At 48.7% G+C, this 21,062-nt stretch overlaps 1 pseudogene; it reads left to right on the top strand.

Moving 5' to 3' along the window:
• LOC101598726 overlaps positions 1–20,603 on the top strand; it is a 28,266-nt pseudogene extending 7,663 nt beyond the window's left edge.
• The last annotated feature ends 459 nt before the right edge of the window (positions 20,604–21,062 follow it).

Raw genomic sequence — 21,062 nt, 5'->3', positions numbered from 1 at the left:
CCACCACATCTGGCTGTGTATTCGTTTTTCAAAGTAGGGTTTCACTCTAGCCCAGGCTGACCTGGAATTCACTATGTAGGCTCAGGGTGGCCTCAAAAATTCACTACAATCCTCTTACCTCTACCTTCCAAGTACTGAGATTAAAGGCATGTGCCACCACACCCAGCTTTGTAAAAATTTATTTTGAAAGAAAGACAGAAATAAAGAGGCTGACAGAGAAAAGAGAGAAAATGGGTGCACAAGGGCCTCCTGCCACTGCAAACGAACTCCAGATGCATGTACCACTTTGTGCATCTGGCTTTACATAGGTGTTGCAGAATTGAACCCAAGGTATCAGGCTTTGCATCTTTCTTTCTTTCTCTCTCACAAATAAAGAAATAAATAAAATATTTTTTTAAAAAAGATTGCCAGAGCCCGGTGTGAGACTAGAGTGAATTCCAGGTCAGCCTGGGCTTAAGGGAGACCCTACCTCAGAAAGACCAAAAAAGAAAAATCCAGATCCCTCTCTCTCTTAGCTGTATTAGTTACTTTTCTTGTCACTATGACGAAGTGCTTAACAGAAAGCGGATGTGATAGCACATGCCTTTAATTCTGGTGACCAGGAGGCTGGGATCAAAGGATATTCATGAGTCTGAGGCCAGCCTGGGCTACGGTAATAAAGCAGGCCTGTTGGCTCATGCTTTGCATCCCCACTGGGCTACGTAGTGAGCAACAAAGCAAAAGTCTCTCTCTCTCCATCTATCTATCTATCTATCTATCTATCTATCTCTATCTCTCTATCTACACACACACACACACGCACGCACGCACACGCACACAAAACGGCTGGAGAGATGGCCCAGCTGTTAAGACACTTGCTCCCAAGCCTGCCAACCTGGAACACACTATGGTAGTCCAGGCTAGCCTGGAGCTTGAAATTTTCTTGTATCAGACTCTGCGTACTAGGATTACAAGCAGGCGCCACCACACCCAGTGATGTCTTCTTTTTAGGGTTTTTCAAGGTAGGCTAGCCAGGGCCGACCTGGAGCTCTGCAGTCCCAGACTGGCCTCATTCTCACAGCAATCCTCCTACCTCTGCCTCCCGAGTGCTGGGATTAAAGGTGTGCGCCACCACACCCGGCTCTTGATGTCATTTTTTTAAATGGCTGCACAGTCTCATGTTATACACAGGCACTATAATGAATTTTATTCTTAACTGATCCTCTATTGTTGGACATTTATGTAACTTGCAAGCTATAATTAACCAGCATGCCGATTTATGGTAAGCATGGCTGGCAAGTAAGTAAGACTATTCTGCAAGCTGGCCACACAGCTCCTCCCTGTGAGTATGTGGGAAGCCAGACTGTATTACAGAAGTCAGAGGAGTGGAGCGATGGCTCAGCAGTTAAGGCACTTGCCTGAGAAGCCCAACAACCCAGGCTCATTCCCCAGCGCCCATGTGAAGCCAGATGCCCAGCGGTGCATTCGTCTGGAATTCATAGTTCGTTTGTAGTGGCAAGAGGCCCTGGCACACCTAATGTCTCTCTCCTTGCAAATAAATAAATAATTAAATCTCATTTTCTTGTGTGAAGAGAATTCATCTCATTATTCAGCTGGCAAGCTGCAGTGGCTTTAAACGCTGTTAGATGAATACAGAGATAAGTGGGGAGGACACAGTTCATTTACTAATTATCATTTTAAATATATTTTATTTATTTATTTGAGAGACAGAGGCAGAGAGAGAGAGGGAGAGAATGGGCACGCCAGGGCCACCAGCCACTGCAAACGAGCTCCAGATGCATGCACCCCCTTGTGCATCTGGCTGATGTGGGTCCTGGGGAATTGAACCAGGGTCCTTTGGCTTTGCAGGCAAATGCCTTAACCACTAAGCCATCCCTCTAGCCCCTGGCCACTTTTTTACTTAAAATTTTTTAAAACTTATTTGCATGTGTGCAGGCATGCCTGGGCCTCTTGCCACTACGAAAGAACACCAGATGCTTGTGCCACATTTTGAGTCTGGCTTTGTCTGGCACCTATGAGTGGTGTACACCTTTAATTCCAGCACTCAGGAGACAGAGGTAGGAGGATCACTGTGAGTTCTCGGCCACCCTGAGACCAGGTCAGCATGGGCTAGAGCAAGACCCTACTTCAAAAAAACAAACAAAAGGGGGATCTGGGGAAATGTCTTAGCGGTTAAGGTATTTGCCTGTGAAGCCTAAGGACCTGGGTTCAATTCCCCAGAACCCACATACGCCAGATGTACAAGGGGCTGCATACATCTGGAGTTTGTTTGCAGTGGCTAGAGGCCCTGGAGTGCCCAGCCTCTCTCTCTCTCTAATAAATAAACAATATTAAAAATAAAATAAAATAAAATACATAGGGGCTGGGAAGATGGTTCAGCAGTTAAAGGTATCTTCTTGCCAGCCAGGGTTCAATTCCCCAGTACCCACATAGGGACAGATGCACAAAGTGGTGCATGTGTTTGTAATCTGTTTGCAGTAACAACAAGCCCTGGAATGCCCATTCTCTGTTTCTTTGTCTCTCTCACTCTCTCTTAAGTTAATACTTGGAATTCACTATGTAGTCTCAGAGTGGCCTTGATTCTAAGCGATTCTCCTACCTGTGCCTCCCGAGTGCTGGGCTTAAAGGCGTGCGCCACCACTGCTCGGCTTAAACTGAGGCATTCTGTATTTAATTATTTGAGAGAGAGAGAGAGAGAGAGAATAGGGAGTCAAGACTCTAGTGACTGCAAAGGAACTCCAGATGCATGTGCCACCTTGTGTATCTGGGTACTAGGGAATGAAACCTGGGCCCTTAGCCTTCACAGGCCTTAATAACTCAGCCATTTCTCCAACTCAAATTAATACATTAATACCTGAAATTCACTATGTAGTCTCAGGGTGGCCTTGAACCTACAGCGATCCTCCTGCCTCTGCCTCCCATGTGCTGGGATGAAAGGTGTGCGCCACCACGCCCAGCCTGGAAGCTTGCAGTTTTGAGAAGAAGGTTCATCCTGGTGAGTAAAGCCTGACAGGCAGCTGGGTGTCCCGTCTTGTCGCAGCAGCAGGGAGGAAATTGCTGTGGGCTGGACTGACCAACGGGAAGGTCTGTCCTCCAGTGTCACGCCTCCTCCAGCACACGCCGCCTTCCAAAGGCTTTGCCACCTTCCCAGATTGCCACTAGCTGGGGACCAAGCCCTCCAAACACATGAGCCAGTAGGGGATATTCCATTCAGACCACCACAGAGACCTTGCTTCACAACACACACACGTGGGGCTGCAGAGATGGCTTAGCGGTTAGGTGCTCACCTGTGAAGCCTAAGGACCCCGGTTCGAGGCTCGATTCCCTAGGCTCCACATAAGCCAGATGCACAAGGTGGCACATGTGTCTGGAGTTCTTTTGCAGTGGCCGGAGGCCCTGGCACACCCATTCTTTCTCTCTCTCTCTTTGCCTCTTTCTCTGTCTGTCATTCTCAAATAAATAAATAAAAATAAAAAATAAAACATACACACATAATTATTTTTTTGGTTTTTATGAGGTAGGATCTCACTCTAACCCAGGCTGACCTGAAATTCACTATGTAGTCTCAGGGTGGCCTTGAACTCACAGTGATCCTCCTACCTCTGCCTCCCTAGGATTAAAAGTGTGTGATACCATGCCTACGTCTAGAAAACTGATTTTTAAAGTGGTGTGTGCTAAGCATTTTTTCTGTAAACATAGGACCCTGGAAAGCTATATGTGTAACTGAGTTTTGCTGTCTCTCTCTCTGTCTGTTTTATTTTATTATTTTTTTTATTTGGTTTTTTTGTTGTTGTTGTTGTTTTGCTTTTTCAAGGTAGGGTCTTGCTCTAGCCCAGGCTGACCTGGAATTCACTCTGTATTCTCAGGCTGGCTTCAAATTCATGGTGATCCTCTTACCTCTGCCTCCCAAGTGCTAGGATTAAAGGTGTGCGCCACCACTCCTGGCTAGCAAGCACTCTTTGGTTCTTTTTGTTTGTTTTTGTTTTTGTTTTATGGTGCTGAGGACCAAACACAGGGCCTTGCACTTGCTAGGCAAGTTCTCATCCACTGACCTAAATTCCCAACCCTGAAAGCACTCTTTTCTAAAAAAAAAAAAACAAAAAAAAAAACAACTATTTATTTATTTGCACAGAGAGGGAGAGAGAGAGTGAATGAGAATGGACATGCCAGGGCTTCCTACCACTGCAAATGAACGCTAGACACATGCGCCATTTTGTGCATCTGACTTTACATGGGTATTGGGGAATCGAACCCAGGCTGTCAGGCTATGTGAGCAGGCGCCTTAACAGCTGAGCATCTCTCCAGCCCTTATTCAGCTCTTTCTGGTGCCCTTTACTACTGTTAAGGTTTTCCTGATGAGCAGTTGTGTAATTTTGGTTAAGCTGGTTTCTAGGTGTGTTCTAGTTTGGCTAGTATGAGTAGAATCTTTTTGGTTTTTTATCCAAAGATACACTAATTTAATACATACTGGTAATCACAACAGGAAAATATTAAAAGTGTGTTTTCTGTAATTAAACCATTATGAAAACAGAAAGCCTTTATGTACAGTAAAAATACTCAGCTCATAACACACAACAGTCCTGAGCCTGAGCCGAGATGTTTAAGGCAGCATACACGTCAGGGCCTGGCTCCATGCACAGAAAAGTACACACGTTGTGTGTTCATGAACAGAATCCTTCTGTTGATAGATCAGAAAGTGATCCTTTCTAGTTCTAAATTAGATTACTGTCTAATTCTTTCTAATACTAGAAAGTTGATTTTTTTTGCTGATGTGGGAGAAGACGGTTGCTTGTCTTGACAGTGTACCTGAAAAAACCAGGCGAACTAGGGTTGACTTGGGTTCAGACTGTCAGAGGTCTCAGTCCCTGGTCCCCTGGGCCGGGACAAAGCAGCAGGGGAGGGCAGAGTAAAGCCACTGACCTCATGGTGGGCAAAGGGTGGACGAAGAGGAGTGTGGTGGTTTGATTCAGGTGTCCACCATAAACTTAGGTGTTCTGAATGCTAGCTCCCCAGCTGATGGATATTTGGGAATTAATGCCTCCTGGAGGTAGTGTATTGTTGGGGCTTTATAGCCAGTTTCCCCATGCCAGTGTTGGGCACACCCTCCTGTTGCTAGGTTCACCTTATATTGGCCAGAGGGTGATGCCCACCCTCTGCTCATGCCATCATTTTTTTTCAATTATTTATTTATTTATTTGAGAGCGACAGACACAGAGAGAAAGACAGATAGAGGGAGAGAGAGAGAACGGGCGTGCCAGGGCTTCCAGCCTCTGCAAATGAACTCCAGACGCATGCGCCCCCTTGTGCATCTGGCTAACTTGGGACCTGGGGAACCGAGCCTCGAACCGGGGTCCTTAGGCTTCACAGGCAAGCGCTTAACCGCTAAGCCATCTCTCCAGCCCTCATGCCATCATTTTTCCCTGCCATCGTGGAGCTTCCCCTCGGGCCTGTAAGCTAAAATAAATCTCTTTTTCCCAGAAGCTGCTTTTGGTTGGGTGATTTCTACCAGCAATGTGAACCGGACTGCAACAGTAAAGTGGTACCGAGGAGTGGGGTTGCTGCTAGACACCTGACTGTGTGGCTTTGGCCTTTTGGAGCTGGTTTTCAAGAGGAACGTGGGAGGATTTGAAACCTTGGCCTAAGAGACGCCTGGCAGTGCTGTAAGTACAGCTTGATGGACTATTCTGCTCAGAGTTGAAAGAGCTGAATGCAGTAAGAACTATGGACTGTGAGGTTTGGCTTGTGAGGGTGAGAAAGAGCTTTGCTTGGACTGGGCTGGCAGTTTGTGTGAGAAGCTTGTTGTTATGCCCGTGTCCTGAGAAGTTGTGCAGGGTTGCTTTGCGTAGAAATGAACTGGTGTGAGCAGAGGGATATGGCACAGAAAGAAAAATTTTGGGTGAACTGTTGCCCATTCAGCTGCAACTGAGAGATTACTGCCTTTGAGACTGGGCTAGCTGACCTGTGCTGGGGCAACAGGAAGAATGTAGACTCTTTTGAAGGGGCATGAGTGCTCAAGGAGTGTCCTGTTCTTCAAAGTCTGCTTTATTCCTCCCTGGATTAACAAATTGGCACCCTACCTGGTATTGTGGAGTAAAAGAAATGCAAGAAAAAGAGGGTCATTGAGTTTGTAACACGGTCTTGTGTTTTGGAAATGGCCATGGGCAGTGTGAAGCGGGTTTGCTGGATGCCTGCATAGAGGCCCCATGGGGCCATGAGGATGAACCGTGGATTGCAGTGGAGACCCAGTAGAGATGCCGGGACCATGAGATGGCTGCCAAGGAGCTGCCGACCCCGATGAAGTTTCCCAGGACTGTGAGTAGCCTAGCTGGAGGGGCAGAATTGGAATGCCAGAGTCTTGCTGCTGGTTAGAATTATCAGACGTGGAGACTTGTCACTGACTAGAGTTATTGGACTTAGAATTTAAGTTTAATGTGTTCCCTAGTTGTTTTAAATTTTGTATTGGCTAAATGTTTGTTTGCTATTGATGCTCAATGCCATCTTTTGCAGTGTGAATATTTATTCTGTGCCATTATGGATTTTTTGAGGTTATTTTTTGGTATTATGTCTCAATTAAAAGATCTTGGACTATGGGGATGTATGAACAGCATTAGGATTGATAAAACTATGGGGACTTTAAAGTCAGACTGAATGCATTGTATTTTACATCATGTATGGATATCAGTTTATGGGGGCCAGAGGCAGAATGTGGTGGTTTGATTCAGCTGTCCCCCATAAACTTAGGTGTTCTGAATGCTAGCTCCCCAGCTGATGGATATTTGGGAATTAATGCCTCCTGGAGGAAGTGTATTGTTGGGGGCTGGCTTATGGGTATTAAAGCCAGTTTCCCCATGCCAGTGTTTAGCACACCCTCCTGTTGCTGTGGTCCATCTTATGTTGGCCAGGGGGTGATGTCCACCCTCTGCTCATGCCATCGTTTTCCCCTGCCATTGTGGAGCTTCCCCTCGAGCCTGTAAGCCAAAGTAAATCTCTTTTTCCCCGAAGCTGCTTTTGATTGGGTGATTTCTACCAGCAATGTGAACCGGACTGCAACAAGGAGAAAGGATCACTGAGGCACAGCCTCCACCATATATTCCCACTGGCCCACCTCCAAAGCAAGGCCAGGCCTGGAGTCACAAGCCAGCCAGCGCAGGCGACCCGACATCGACTTCCTGTGCTGCGCTCACTTGTTAGCAACAATAGAGTTTTGGCCTTAGTTTTTGTTTGTTTTTTTTTTTTAAAGCAAAACGTTCTTTATTTAAAATATTTTTTTTCTTATCAAATATGTTTTTTTTTCTCAATTTTTATTAACATTTTCCATGAGTATCTTCACTGGTGGTATCTCTTTCTCCCATTGAACTACATGCAGAATGGCTTCTTCCAGCTTTCTGTCAGCTGGTCTACATGGAGGAGGTTATCAGCTCAGTTCCAGCAGGAGTTCTCAGTGGCCTTGCAGCCCAAGTATGTGGTGTCTTCAGCAATAGGGTCTTACCATCTATTCCTGGCGGGGATCCAAGGGCCTCGGCAATGGCCTATAATGTTTTGGGGGCATCAGGGACCTCCCTTGGCCTTAGTTTTGAGGTTGATTGTAACTAATTTTCTATGTATGTCCTTAGATCATCCACGTGATACTTAAGGTTTTGTCACATGATCTGCTTAGTAATCCACAGAAATCCCTTTCGGGTGGGTCTCGGGGGTTGCTTCCAGGAAGGATTCACTGAAGAAGAAAGTCCTTCCCCCAGAGCTGGTGGCCCCCTCAGAGGGGGACTTCATATGAGGAAGCTCTGGGTGAAAAGGGTCCCTTCCTTCTTCCTACTTGGCTGCCGGCTGCTCGCTGCCTTCCAGCGCGGATTGAAGACCGGCCATGCGAATGTGACCACAACAGTCCACAAATGATAAGCCTCGCCTCTTCCCACCTAAGCTTGATGTCTTGTCTCTCTTTCTTTCCCTACGGCGCTGACCAGGATCACTAATATTATGTAAGTAATAACAGCACTCGCGGCTATTTTCTTGTTCCTCATCCTGCTTTTAATTTTGTGTTTGGTTTTTTTGAGGTAGAGTCTCACTCTAGCCCAGACTGACCTGGAATTCACTATGGAGTCTCAGGGTGGCCTCGAACACATAGGGATCCTCCTCCTACCTCTGCCTGGGATTAAAGGTGTGCACCACCACGCCCAGCCAATTTATTAGAAATCTTTTGCTGCTGGGGACTGAACCCAGGTCCTTGCAACTGGCACATGCTCCACCAGTGAGTCATTCATTCCCCTAGCCCGGTTCCTATTCTTAAAGGGGGCATGCCTACATTATTTTTTTCTTTTTCTTTTCTTTTTTTCTTTCCTTTTATAAAAATATTTTCATTTTTTATTTGAGAGTAGAGAAATAAGGGAAGAGACAGAGAGAGGATGGGCACATGGGCATGCCAGGGCCTCTAGCCACCACAAATGAACTCCAGGTGCACGTGCCACTTTACGCATCTGGCTTTACATGGGTCCTGGGGGAATTGAACTCAGACCATCAGATTTTACCACTGAGCCATCTCAAAGCCCCTCTTCCTCTCCTTTTGAGACAAGGTCTCATGCTATAGCTCACTGTGCAGCCCAGCCTGCCTTGAACCTCATGGAAATCCTCCTGCCTCAGCTTCCCAAGTACTGGGATTATAGGCATGAGGCACCATACCTAGCTGCTAATGTCTTTACATGAAACACTTTTGGAAGCATTTCTAAAACTACAGCTGAACATTATCTGTTCAATCTGCATGAGCTCTGACCTATTGCAGACTATTCCCAGGGTTTAGATATGTCAATTCTAAAAAGCATATACTGGTTTTTAAAAATGTATATTTTAGGGTGTGAGGGATGATTTATAATGTGGGACATAAGGTACTGTTAGAAATAAACAACTTTTAAAAGCTTGATGTCTCCGGAAAACTTAATATAATTGTGTGTGACTCATTAGGACATCTTAAATAGCTGACATTCTGTACAGATGAAAAATATGTCCAGCTTACCTAAAATTAGGGAGAAAACCTTACATAAATAGGAATATTCAATGATGTAAAAACAACACACCTTACTTGTCAACTCCCAAGGAGACATGCTAAGCAGTAATATAATAGCTACTGAATTCCTTTACTGGTACACCTGTGGGCAAGAAGTAGGAATGTGGGGAAAGATGAGATTTTGGGATAGAGAGCTGGCTTAGCAGTTGAGGAGTGTGCTTGTGAAGCCTAAGGACTCAGGTTCGATTCCCCAGGGCCCACGTAAACCAGATGCACGAGGTAGCACATGCGTCTTGAGTTCATTTGCAGTGGCTGGAGGTCCTCACTCATCCATCGGCCTCTTTCTGTCTTTGAAATTAATTAGTTAAATATAGAAAAAAAGATAAGATTTTGAGCTTGTTTCAACCCAAGGACCAAGAGAATTTACAGTCCAATCTTGCCTTGGGCTTTCTGATTTCAAATCTATACACTTGCATAGCTCCTTTTTAAATCTTATTTTAGTTTATTAATTGATTTATTTAATTTTTTTTTTTTTTTTGGAGGTAGTGTCTCACTCTAGCCTGGGCTGACCTGGAATTCACTATGTAGTTTTAGGGTGGTCTTGGACTCACAGTGATCCTCTTACCTCTGCCTCCCAAGTGCTGGGATTAAAGGCAAGTGCCACAACGTCTCAAGTTTGTTTGTATTGGCTGGAGGCCCCAGTGCTCCTCTCTCTGGGCCTTTCTCTCTTTCTCTATCTAATAAATAAATAAAATATTTAAAAAAATAATCGTGGGCCAGGTGTGGTGGCGCACTTGTGCCACCTACTGGGCAGATGCGATCTTGCACTTGCCTCACCTTTGTGTGTCTGGGCTACATGGGATCTGGAGAGTAGAATATGGGTCCTTAAGCTTTGCAGGCAAGTGCCTTAACCACTAAGGCATCTCTCCAGCCCCAAAATATATTTTTTTAATTTACTCATTTGCAAGAAGAGGGAGAAATTGCATGGGCACGCCACAATGAACTTCAGATACTTGCACCCACCTTGTGCATCTGGCTCTGTGGGGGCACTGGAGAACCAAGACCAGGCTGGCAAACCCTGCAAGCAAGTGCCAGCTCCCTAGCCCTGGATTCTTTTTAGCAGGAAACATTCAATGTAGAGGTTTTTCTTCCATGTTAAGTCAAGAGACTGGCCAGTCCAGGCCATGAGGCGGCTCTGGGCTCCTGCTCTGCCTAAAGCTGTCTTCAGTGCAGGGTATAGCTCAAGGTTACATAATGGGCAGAAAATGGCTTCTGCAGCCATCACCTACACATTCCAGGCCTGGAAACAAAAAGGAAGCTGAGGGCTGGAGAGATGGCTTAGCAGTTAAGGCGTTTTCCTGCAAAGCCAAAGGACCCAGATTTGATTCCCCAGTACGTACATAAGCCAGATGCACAAGGTGGCACAGGCTTCTGGAGTTTGCAGTGGCTAGAGACCCTGATGTACCCAGCCTATCTCTCCTCTTTCTATGTCTCTCAAATTTTTTTTTTAATCTTTTTAAAAAAAAACTGTATGTGGGGCTCACCTCACTCGCTCGCCGGGACTAGCACCCCATGGCAGCTTCGTGCACTTGAGGAAGCTGTGCCCAAGTGGTGCATCCAGCCGCAGTGCAGTCAAAGACCACCCCCAGGACTTGGCGGCCACCAGGATGTCTGCGCGGAACCCAGCTGTGGCAAGGCCCTGACCTACCGCCGCTCTCCTTTCAACTGGACGCCCGCCCTGCCACAGCCCCCGGGGCCTGGTTCCTGGACCTTCCCGAGAACTAGCCAAGCAGGTGCCAGCTGTGGCCCAGTCGTTGGCACGGCCTTGGGCTTGCAGGTGCAGCAGACACCGTGAGGTCATGGCACACGTAGGATCAAGCTGCAGGTGTCCAGACAGCGGTCCGCAGATGTGCACGGCCACTCCATGGGGTCTGTGGAAGGCTCTGGAAAGTCGGCTGATCAGCTTGGAGCATCTCTCCTTCATGTTGTTGAATGAAGAGGACACACCGCTGGGTGAAAGCTTCCTGGAACCGGTGGACTACATCTTGGAGATGACCGTACCGCAGAAGGCCCGAGTGAATTACAAGACCCCTCTAAACCCAAAGCTCAGCTAGCAGTGGTGGGATCTGCAGTTCCTGACTGTGTAAGCCAGTTGCTGAGTAAAGTTGCCAACCCAGACTCTCAGTACCATCACCAGATCCAAGCTGCACGGCATCAAGCCTCACGTCCGACAGACGCGTCAGAAGCTAAAGGGAGCAGAGAGGACAGAGTTGGTGCAGCCCCTCAAACAGCGTGTTAATCAAGGCGCAGCAGCCTGGACCCTAGGGACGTCCTGGTGTTCTGCAGCAGCTCTGGCACCGCCAACTCGCTACGAAATATCCTGGATGACCCCGAGATCCAGATGCTGCGAGGGCAGGGGTTTTCCAGCCCCCAGACATCCTTGTTTCCACAGACACAGCTTCGCGTGGCCCAGACAGCGCTGGTGTGGAACTGGCTGTCGATTATGACTCCCCCCACCCTGCAGGGCTATGTCCACGGAGCAGGAAGGGTGGGCTGTGTGGGGAGCGAGGTGCCAGGGAAGGTCGTCAGCTTTGTGACCCAGCCCTGGGATGGGAGCCTGGCTCCGAAGATTGAGTTGGCAGCTCGTTGAAGAAGCCTTCTAGGACTCGCGTCCTCAGAGACCCTTTGCTTCAACGTAATGTTAGAGCAGGAATGCTGCTGGGGTCCCAGGTGGGTAATTACACGTGTCAGTAGACGATACTGGACTACCTAGTGGCTACTCTGAGGGCATTAGGAGCTGAGCAATGTGAGTTTTTCACAATACTAAAAAATACGGTGGATTTTACTTTACATCATGTAATGATTTCTAGCAATAAATAATTTGTTTTGAGACAAGTGGTTACTGTATTGAAAAGTTTGTATGTAGCCAGGTGTGGTGGCACACAACTTTAAAAAGAAATAAAAAGAGGGGGCTGGAGAGATGGCTTAGCGGTTGAGGTGTTTGCCTGCAAAGCCAAAGGACCCAGGTTCAATTCCCCATGACCCATGTTAGCCAGACACACAAGGGGGTTCATGAGTCTGAAGTTCATTTGCAGTGGCTGGAGGCCCTGGTGCGCCCATTCTCTCTCTCTCTCTCTCTCTCTTTCTCCCTCCCTCTTTCTCTGTCAAATAAATAAATAAATAAAAATTAAATAAAGAGGAAGCTGAGTGAGTTTCTTTTGTTTTTTGGGTTTTTTTTTTTTTTTTTTTCAAGGTAGGGTTTCACTTTAGTCCAGGCTGACCTGGAATTCACTATATCGTCTCAGGGTGGCCTCGAACTCACTGCGATCCTCCTACCTCTGCCTCCCAAGTGCTGGGATTAAAGGCGTGCCCCACCACTCCCAGCTGTGGGTTTCTTTTAGAGCAAACCCTTGTCAAACTAATGCATGAGCAGACCAATCTGTGAGCTTGAGAAATGTAGATGCTGACTGAGCAGGTAAGGGCTGAGCCCAGCGTTTTGCATCTCTAACAAGGCGCCAGCGCTGGGCAAGTGTAACAAGGCCTTAAGGATCATTCTGCAAACAGCAACTTCCGCTTTCATTGTGTCGGCCAGAAACCAATCCTCTAAGGAGCCCTGCGCAGGGGGGCCTGAGGGCTGTGGTCCTAGCTGAGCGCACGGTCGCCCGGCATATCACTGCGCATGGAGCAGGAGGGTGGGAGGTGGGGGCACAGGGGATCTGCAGTCTCCGGCACAGGACAGAAGTCACAACAACTCACCGTCTGTCTGCAACGGTCCACAGCCCACGGAGCCCCAGCGCCGTCCGCGGCCCAGGCGGCCCTTGTGCCTGTCACTATCCTGCCTCAGTCTCCCCAGTGCTGGATGGCAGGGTGTGTGTCACACCACACCAGGAAAGTTTCTTCTTTCTGCTTTTTTTTTTTTTTTTTTTATTGTTGCTGTTTTCTGATGTAGGGTCTCCCTCTAGCCCAGGCTAGCCTAGAATTCACTACATAGTCCCAGGCTGGCCTCAAACTCACAATGATCCTCCCACCTCTGCCTCCCGGGTGCTGAGATTAAATGTGTACGCCCCCACTCCAGTGTATCTATAAATACAATTTACTATGAAGCTGCAGGCAAGCTTCTTAACCACTAAGCTATCTTTCAAGGCCAATTTTGTTCTTTTTTTTGAGGCTGAGTCTCACTCAGGCATGGTCGCACACACCTTTAATTCCAGTACCTGGGAGGTAGAGACAAGAGGATCATCATGAGTTTGAGGTCAGCGTGGGCTACAGAGTGAGTCCCAGGTCAGCTTGGACTAGAGTGAGACTCAGCCTCAAAAAAAAGAACAAAATTGGCCTTGAAAGATAGCTTAGTGGTTAAGAAGCTTGCCTGCGAAGCCTAAGGACCTACATTCAATTCCCCAGATGCCAGATTGCCAGATGTAAGGTGGCACATGTGTCTGGAGTTTGTTTTCAGTCCCCCATTCTCTATCTGCCCCTTCCCCAGCATCTTTCTCTCTCAAATAAATATTTTTGAACATTTTATTTATTTATTTATTTGAGAGGGGAAGAGATAAAGAGAGAATGGGCACACCAGGGCCTCTAGCCACTGAAAACAAACTCCAGACAAATGCACCTTGTGCAACTGGCTTATGTGGGTGCTGGGGAATCGAACTGGGATCCTTAGGCTTCATAGCCAAACGCCTTAACCGCCAAGCCATTTCCCCAACCCAATAAATGTATTTTTTTAATGAAAAAAATAAAAGAAGGCTGGTCTTACTTTTCTACTCCTAGTAACTATATTATACAAATGTCTCCATCTTTCTCCCGGTAGCCCTACTTCATTCTCTTACAGCTCGTGGGATTCATCATGAAGATGTGCCGGAATCTATTTGGCCAGTAGGGATTAATCATTTATGATTCTTGCACTTGCTTACTGATTTAACAGCCCAAGTTAAGAAGAGGAGGTATGCTGAGGGTGTGCTCAGCCCACTCCAGTGCTGGCTTCACTCCTGAGCACACGGACGAGGTTAGGTTGTATGTGGGAGGTGTTTAAAATTCCTGAGAGCAAAGCTGACCTGTTATTCTCTCACATAAGAGATGTTGGCACAAGCCAGGCATGCTGGTACATGCCCATAATCCCAGCACTTGGGAAGCAGAAGCAGGAGGATCAGGTCAAGCCTCAGCTACATACAAGTCTGAGGCCAGCATGGGCTACATGAGACTCTGTTTCAAAAAGTGAAGTAGGGAGCCGGGCGCGGCGGCACATGCCTTTAATCCCAGCACTCGGGAGGCAGAGGTAGGAGGATTGCTGTGAGTTTGAGGCCACCCAGAGACTACAGAGTGAATTCCAGGTCAGCCTGGGCTAGAGACCCTCCCTCGAAAAAAACAAAAATGAGTCAGGGGGGAGGGAGGGAATTACCATGGGATTTTTTTTATAATCATGCAAAATGTTAATAAAAATTTAAAACTTAAAAAAAAATGAAGTAGGGGCTGGAGAAATGCTTAGGGGTTAAAGCGTTTGCCTGCAAAGCCAAAGGACTCAGGTTCAATTCTCCAGAGCTCACATAACCCAGATGCACAAGGTGGCACATGTATCTGGAGTTCGCTTGCAGGGGCTGTAGGACCTAGCATGCCCCCCCTTTCTCCCTCTCTGCTCTCCCCAATAAATAAATAAAATACAAAAAAACAATTTTTTTTTTGTTTTTTTGAGGCAGGGTCTCACTCTCGTTCAAGCTTACCTGGAATTCACTCTGTAGTCTCAGGGTGGCCTCGAACTCATGGCAGTCCTCCTATCTCTGCCCCCTGAATGCTGGGATTAAAAGCATGCACCACCACGCCCAGAGCAAAAACATTTTTTTTTCTAATAAAGTAAAATGGAAGCTGGGAGATGACTTAGAGATTAAAGGTGCTTAAACTATGTTAGTTCACAGGTCATGAGCTCGTGGAGAGCCCGTTTTTCTTTTGGGGCTGGAGGAGAGTCCTTCAGTGGGGAGCACAGAGGAGGGCTTACAGCTGACCTGTGAGTTGGCCAAGCTGGCAGGTTGCTGAGGAGAAGGGCAGGGCTCTAGGAAAACCAGGCACAGGCTCCAGCAGGTCCTCATGAAGCCCTCCCATTTTTTTTTTTTGTTTGTTTGTTTATTTTTATTTGAGAGCAACAGAGGAAGAAAGAGAGAGAGAACAGGAGCACCAGGGCCTCCAGCCACTGCAAACGAACTCCAGATGCATGTGCCCTCTTGTGCATCTGGCTTACATGGGTACTGGGGAATCGAGCCTCAAACCAGAGTCCTTAGGCTTCACAGGCAAGTGCTTAACCACTAAGCCAGCTCTCCAGCCCCAGCCCTCCCATTTTTTCACCCTTGGTTCTCCCATGCTTCTCTCTTGCTAAGTTCACAGGTGGTCGCTGAATCCTCCCTAGCTCAGTCACCCAATGAGGAACGTGAGCTGTTCCCTGATTGGGAAGGAGCCACAGGATACCTCATGGGGATTGATGACTGGGCCAGAACTTCACTTCTCCACATCTCAGCCTGGTCATTTCAAAAATCAATCTGAGGGCTGGAGGGATTGCTTAGTGGTTAAGGCATTTGCCTTCAAAGCCAAAGGACCCAGGTCCAATCCCCCAGAACCCACGTTAGCCAGATGCATAGGGGGTGCACGCATCTGTGGTTCTTTTGCAGTGGCTAGAGGCCCTGGTGTGCCCATTCTCTCTCTCTCTCTCTCTCTCCCTCCCTATGTCAAATAAATAAAAACAAAATCTTTTTAAAAAATCAATCTGAGCCAAGTGGGGTAGTTCATGCCTTTAATCCCAGCACTCAGGAGGCAGAAGTAGGAGGATCGCCATGTGAGTTCGAGGCCACCCTGAGACTACATGGTGAATTCCAGGTCAGCCTGAGCTACAGTGAGACCCTACCTCAATGCACCCCCCCCCCAAAAAAAAAAAAAAACCCTCATTCTTCATTAGCTGTGAGATTCATTCTTGGAATGTTGCATGACAACCCAGAGCCACTGACTGAACAGAGCTTTTGAAGTCCAGCAACCTAGCTTCTGAACTGAGCCCGCCTAGGAAGTGAGGTGAGGCTCCTTGGCTTTCATAGAGACGGACACAGTGGGATCACGGCCGCCTGGTGGGAAGCACATTTAAAGTGGCAAGTTACGGGGACAGATTCCTTCTTCCCCTAAGCAGCTGTGGAGCTCTTGCGGGGCTGGCTGCCTGCCAGAGGAGAGTTCCAGTGTTGGTGGCCAGTGGCGAGACCCACCAGAGGACCTGCAGGTGGCTTCGCCAAGGACTCAGGACAGCGGAGCGGCACCTCCGACACTCCGAGGCTGCGGCCCCAGGGCTCCGGCTCGGAAGCGCTGAACACGCCCCCCGAGGGGGCCTCTGCGTGGCGTCAGGAAGGAAAGGGAAGCAAGTGTCCCAAGAAGCATGACAGTCCCCCCTCAGTGCAGCCAGTGTGGGGGAAGAACCTCTGTGTTTGGCAGGGGTGATGTGTTGGTCCTCTAGAGCAGTGTGGCCTAATCCAACATATTCTCTGCTGGCTTGGAGGTGCCAGCAGGCCATGTCCCCAAGGCACACGGGGACATGCTGCTGCTCCTTCTAGTTCCTGGTTGTTCCAGGTCTTCCCTGCTTTGTGGCTGTGGATCTTCCCTCGGCCTCCATCTTCTCATGGCCTTGCTGTCCGGCTGTCTCTTCGCAGTGTGTCCCATCTTCTGGCACGGATGGTGACATGTTGGTCTGAGGTAACCCAAGATGATCTCTTGCCTCCTTTGTTTGGTTCCAGGCAGGGTGTCACTGTAGCTCAGGCTGACCTGGAACTCACTCTGTAGGCCAAGATAGCCTCTTGAATACTAAGGCTAAAGACATGCATTACCACACCTGACTGATCTAATTTTAAGAGTTCTCTCCTGGTTTTTCAAGGTAGGGTCTCACTGTAGCTCAGGCTGACCTGGAATTCACTTTATAGTCTCAGGCTGGCCTTGAGCTCACAGTGATTCTCTTACCTCTGCTGAGATTAAAGGCATGTGCTACCATACCTGCTAAGAGTTCTTTTTATTTTTAAATTTTATTTATTTATTTGAGAGAGAGAGAATGAGAGAATGGGTATACCAGGGCCTCCAACTACTGCAAACAAATTCCAGATGCATGCGCCACCTTGTACATCTGGCTTTACATGGGTACTGAGGTATCAAACCTGGGTCCTTAGGCTTTACAGACTAGTGCCTTAACTGCTAAGCCATCTCTCCAGTCCTCAGAGTTCTTTTGTGTGTGTGTGTGTGTGTGTGTGTGTGTGTGTGTGTGTGTGTGTGTGTGTTTCGAGGCAGGGTCTCACTCTTCCAGGCTGACCTGTAATTCACTCTGTAGTCTCAGGGTGGCTTTTAACTGTCAGCGATCCTCATACCTCTGCCTCCCGAGTGAGTACTGGGATTAAAGGCGTGCGCCACCACGCCCGGCAAGAGAAGACTCTTTGATGGATCTGCCTACACATTGGACAGGTACTCTAATTGCAGCTGTCCTGAGTCATTGCCTGGAATACGGTGGGCTTGTCAGTGATGTGGCTGCTGCAGAGTCCTCACTCCTGTAAGGAACCCTTCAACTATGCTCTAAGATCCCAATAAAGTCATTGCTTCCCCACGCTGGACAAGGGTGGAGTGGTTTGTGGGTGTGTTGCCACCTGCAGGAGCCTCATGCACCATGGTGGGGCTGGAGAAAGACAGAGGTTTGCCTCCGGGTCCTTCTTTGCAGAAAACTCTTGCCGTCTGCCAGCCAGTCCTCCCTTCTTTCTGCCAGCCGCAGCTGAAATGCCACAGGGGCTGACAGTGTGCCATATCCGTTTGTGCCAGCATTGGCCCGTTCACCCCGGGTGGCCTTGAACTCATGGAAATTTTCCTACCTCATTCTCCAGTGCTGGGATTAAAGGCACGAGCCTTTGAGACATGGTCTTGTGATATAGACCAGGCTAGCCTTGAACTTGAGGAAGCCCTTCTGCCTCTTGTCTCTTGAGTGCTGAGATTACAGACAGGCATGTACTGCCACGCCTAGTCCTTAGCCATCCCTTTTTTTTTTTTTAAATTTCTTCACATTTGTTATTTGTTGTAACAACTGCACAAATTGATTCAATGAATTTCAGTTCCAGAGTATACCATACACTGCTCATGCCTACCCACCCTGAAACTCCCACCTGCTTCCCTGCACCCCTTAGTACCTCTACTTTGACCTTTTTGTTTTTGTTTTTGTTTTTCAAGGTAAGGTCTTGCTAGAGCCTAGGCTGACCTGGAATTCACGGTGTAGTCTCAGGGTGGCCTCGAACTCACGGTGCTCCCAGTGCCCCTGCCTCCCAAGTGCTAGGATTAAAGGCATGTACCACCTCGCCCAGTGGGCGCTTCTGCTTTGTTTCCATTTCTGGAAACGTCACATCTTCTGACTCTGTTCTCGTGACTCTGACAGAACCTCATTCCGAACAGCTGGACACTGTGGCTCGTGCGCCCTGTTCTCCAATAGTCACTGACTGGCTGCCACCTAGGCTGATGCCACCGGGGCTGCTGTGAAGTCCCTCGGTGGGCACACGTGCACATCTCTCCTGTTTTTGTTGAGGTGGGGTCTCGCTCTGGCCCAGGCTGACCTGGAATTCACAATGTAGTCTCAGGGTGGCCTCGAACTCATGGCGATCCTCCTACTTCTGCCTCCCGAGTGCTGGGATTAAAGACCTGCGCCAACCACTACACCAACCCTTCCATTTTCTTTGATCTTAATTCTAACACCAGTGGATTAACCTCTTTTTCACATTTTCCTGGCAGTTACCCGCTAAGGTAAGTAATTTCTGAGGCTGGCCCACCTGCCCTTACTTGCCGCCGATGTGTCTTGAGCTGGCAGGATGGAAGGTAGCTGAGGACTGGCAGGGTCCCCGTGCCCTGTGAACAAGTGAATGGCTGAAGGTGGAATGAGCGAAGGCGGCTGGGTCATCACGTGGCATCCGCAGCCAGCCCTGCACCTCACCCACCAGCCTGTGCCCGGGGAGCCCGAGCTGGAGAATGAGGAGGGAGGGAAGGAGAGGAGGGAGGAGTGCCTCGCACCCAGAGCAAGAAGGAAGCTTGCAGCATGGGGTGGGGCGGGGCGCCGGCCGTGAAGGAGAGACGCCCAGCTGGATTTTAGAAACAAAACCCTCACCACGACCCCTGCCTCATAAGCAAAGGGGATGCTGGCGTCCCAAACAGGAGAGGGGGTGCTGGGCTGTCCCCAAAGTGCAGGCAAAGGGGCCGTGAGCCTGGGAGATTTGTGGCAGGTTTGTGGGCTTTGAAATCCTCTGAAATGTGAGCGGGGAGCACCAGAAAACCCAGAATTACTAGAAAGCCATGAACTCACTCCTCCAAAGGGCTGAAAATAGAACGCAGGAAGTGAGACTAATAGCTCTGGGAATGAGAGAGAAGCTGTTAAACACAGCAGAGCGCCTCACGGGCCAGGTGCCGAGCAAAGCGGGGCGCTCCTAATGCTCTAATGCTCGATCCGGCCTCACGACAGACAGCCACGAGTCGACTCGGCTGTAGGGAAATGCAGTAAGGGACCGTCTCAGGCCGCCTAGCTGGGCTCAGCTGTAACTGGATCAAGACCGGAGGGCAGACACGGTGGGGCACATATGTGACGCCGGCACTAAGGAGGCAGAGGCAGGAGGATTGCTTCAAGTTCGAGGCCAGCCTAGCCTATATCATGAGTTCCAGGCCAACTGGGAATACTTAGTGCGACTCTGTCTTAAAAGAGAGACAGAGAGAGAGAGAGAGAGAGAGAGAGAGAGAGAGAGAGAGAGAGAAGGAAGGAAGGCAGGCAGGCAGGAAGGAAGGAAGGAAGGAAGGAAGGAAGGAAGGAAGGAAGGAAGGAAGGAAGGGAAGAAGGGAGGGGGAGGGGAAGGAAAAAAGAGCAGCCAGGCGTGGTGGCACGCACCTTTAATCCCAGCACTGGAGAGGCAGAGGTGGGAGTATCTGTGAGTTCAAAGCCACCCTGAGACTACATAGTGAATTGCAGGTCAGCCTGGCTAGAGGGAGACCTACCTTGAACCCCACAAGAAAAAAGTCCGGTTATCTGATCACTATGTCAGTTGTCACCAAACCTTTGAGACTAAGACACACAGTAAACGACACACGCTAGTGAGTCACTGCACTTACAGCAGCTGTAAGGAAAGTGTAGAACAGCAAGAAAGAACACCAGACTTGGTCTCTAGGACAGACTGTTCATTGCGAGGTGTAGCGAGGGGCGGCGGTCTTCCCACGGGATGCAGGGTGAAGCCTTGAGCCAGGCTGGGGTTCAAATTTATAAGGAGGATCCTAAGGCCAACATATGGAATTAGCTGCAGGTCCAAGGGAAGCAGATAAGGCATCAAAGATATTTGCTCAGAACAGGCTCTTTAGCAGATGTAACTAGAAAGGACTGGACTGGATGTCTCCTTTCCTGCCTTCTGATCTAAAGGTTAGCTATTCACTCTTCAGTTCCCTCTAGTGTTCAGGGAAGGCTATTGACCCTTCGGTAACAGCTACAGGGAACATTTCTTGGGATAACATGTTCCCTTACTGCCTACACAGCTCCTGATCTCCCCCTCCCTCTGCCCTCCAGTTGCGGGACTTGAATTTACACTCTCACAACGGCTAGACAAGTGCTCTGCCACTGAGCAACATCCCCAGACCTCGTGAGTGTGTGTGTGTGTGTGTGTGTGTGTGCATGTTCATACGTGTCTGGGGTCACATGGGTGCAGATACACAAAGACCAAAAGTTGACATTAAATGTCCTCCTCCACCCTTCTCCCCTTTATTTACTGAGGCAAGTTCTCTCACTGGCTAGCCTCCAGGGACCCCACGACTCTGCCTCTCAGAGCTGGGATCACAGGCAGGCCACCACACCCACCTGGCACCTTGTCCACTGGGCCATCTTCCCAGCCCCTCCCCCTTCTTTTGAGGCAGCCTCACTTTGTGGTGCAGGCTGCTCTGGAGCTCATGGGGCAGGCTGACCTGGGATTCACTCTGTAGTCTCAGGTGGTCTCCAACTCACAATGATCCTCCCACCTGTGCTCCCGAGTGCTGTGAATTCTAACACCGTCCCAGATCTCACAGC

This window comes from Jaculus jaculus, chromosome 8 (genome assembly GCF_020740685.1).
Source record: "Jaculus jaculus isolate mJacJac1 chromosome 8, mJacJac1.mat.Y.cur, whole genome shotgun sequence".
NCBI lineage: Eukaryota > Metazoa > Chordata > Mammalia > Rodentia > Dipodidae > Jaculus > Jaculus jaculus.
Note: the sequence above shows the minus strand (reverse complement) of the source record. Positions and strands in the feature narration are given on the sequence as shown.